Source organism: Ambystoma mexicanum, chromosome 6q, assembly GCF_040938575.1.
Source record: "Ambystoma mexicanum isolate Mex_15411 chromosome 6q, UKY_AmexF1_1, whole genome shotgun sequence".
Classification (NCBI taxonomy): Eukaryota; Metazoa; Chordata; class Amphibia; order Caudata; family Ambystomatidae; genus Ambystoma; species Ambystoma mexicanum.
In genome coordinates, this window is record NC_090937.1 from 611,595,813 (window position 1) to 611,597,793 (window position 1,981).

Sequence of the window (1,981 nt, forward strand, 5' to 3'; positions counted from 1 at the left end):
ACCCTTTGTGGCCCAAGACGATCCTTTGCTGCATGACTTCAGGGGCTTTCAGCAGGAGATGGAAAAGCTGTTCGCCCGTCGTACTCATGGGCAGGCATTAGACAACGAACTTCCGTCCGTACGCCAAGGGAATCAAGACCTATTAACATACATAGCCACGTTCAATAGACTCGTAGTTGAAGCAGACTGTCAGGAAGCGTGGGGTCAAGGGGGGTACTAGGGTTGTGGGAGCCACCGTAAGTAGATGTCACCTTTGCCCTCATTGCAGATGTACTTGGTGATGTACTGTGCTAAAGCCAGGGAAAGACAGAACCAGGAAGAAACTACACTTCCCAGCATGCTTGGCCTCAAAAACTACAGCCCCAGCTGCCCAGGACCTACATTCAGGCACACGGAGCCTGCAAAAGCACGGGCCGACGTCCAAACCAACGCCCAAGCGTGTGCGCGCAGGAACTCCTGCGCATGCGCGAACAACGCAAATTCGTTCGCGCTCAGCTTTTCGCCGGAACGGACGCATCTCAGAGGATCTCCGGGCAGAACACTATACGTGGGGCCAGACCTCGCCTGCAGAAAGCTCCTGCGACCCCGCGAGATAAAAGCTAAGTTATTCTTGTTATTCCTAACCTGTTCGGCAATCGGAACAGCAGCCCTCGAGAGGGAGGGACCCTGGTAACCCTGCAAAGACAATCCAGGGAGGGAGTTCAAAGGGAGACCCGCACCCCGGGGGAATCCATTGTTGCAGCCCAGAGCAGAACACTAACAGCATGTGGCATCGCCTGTCTAGCATGCGCTTATACTAACTAGTGAAAAACAGAACCTGGAGGGCGCAGTCTAGAAAAAAGCATACTAATTGTTTCCTTTTCGGCAGGCACCAGCGCTGCTTCTTGTGGCGGAAAGGTCCGACTACTGTGCGAACTTCCTCTTCGTGAAATGGACACGAACAGCCGGAGCTAAGTGCTAATTTTTATTGATGTTTGGGTTATGTTGAAAAGGCAGAGCAGTAGCTCATATTGGGGGAGAAAACATATTGCTTATATGTTGTGAATCTTTTATGTTAAAGCAGATTTGTGTGGGGCACTAACATTTTGGTAACAAGGGGCAAACTCAGTGCTAAACCATAACTGAGTGCAGCGCCTCGGATTTACCCTGAAGAGGCAAGGGGCACAAACAATGCTTCAGAGTGATTAAGTGCCAAGGCACATGTGAGAGTGTGAGTGTGTGTGAACCAAAACTGAATGTTCGCTGGAAAGTAATCAAGAGAAGCTCACAGGACGGGAGCTCAGGAGCATGTTATCCCTTTAATTCCCCTACCTATCCACCACCAGATTCCTAATCCTCTACCCGGTTTACCTAACTCCCCGAAACCCATCCAATCCAAGGACCCTAGGCCTGTGTTTTGCCCTAAGCCGGGCACCAAGACCGCCGAGGGGAGGCAGGTGTTCGTGCTGCTTCCGCGCTGGAGGAGTAAAACGGAATCTGACAGTAGCGCGAACCCACGGATTGTAAAGCGCACAAGCAGCACAAATACGCCGTTATGGAGGAAATAGCCCGTGCCCTCCTCGAATTGAAAGCCGAGTTAGCTGCTAATAGGAAGGATTATGCCACGTTGACTACCCGGGTACAAGAGCTAGCAGCCTGGGGGAGCCCACTTCCAGATGGGGGTCCGACTCCAGTTAAAGTACAAGTAAATACGGAACCCCCAATGCCCCTAGCTGCCCCGGAATGGTATGGTGGGGATCCACAAAAATACTCAGTGTTCCTGACTCAATGCCAGTTGCATTTCCTCACTAAACCCACAGTATTCCGCTCAGACCAATCACGTACTGCGTTCGTTATCTCCTATCTAACGGGGGACGCCGCAGCTTGGGCTACCCCTTTAGTCCAGAAAGATGATGAGGTTCTATACGATTGGGGGGCTTTCCAAGAGGAGTTCGGGAAGATATTTAATCGAAGAGGAGCCTCTCTGGTGAGGGATCAGGAA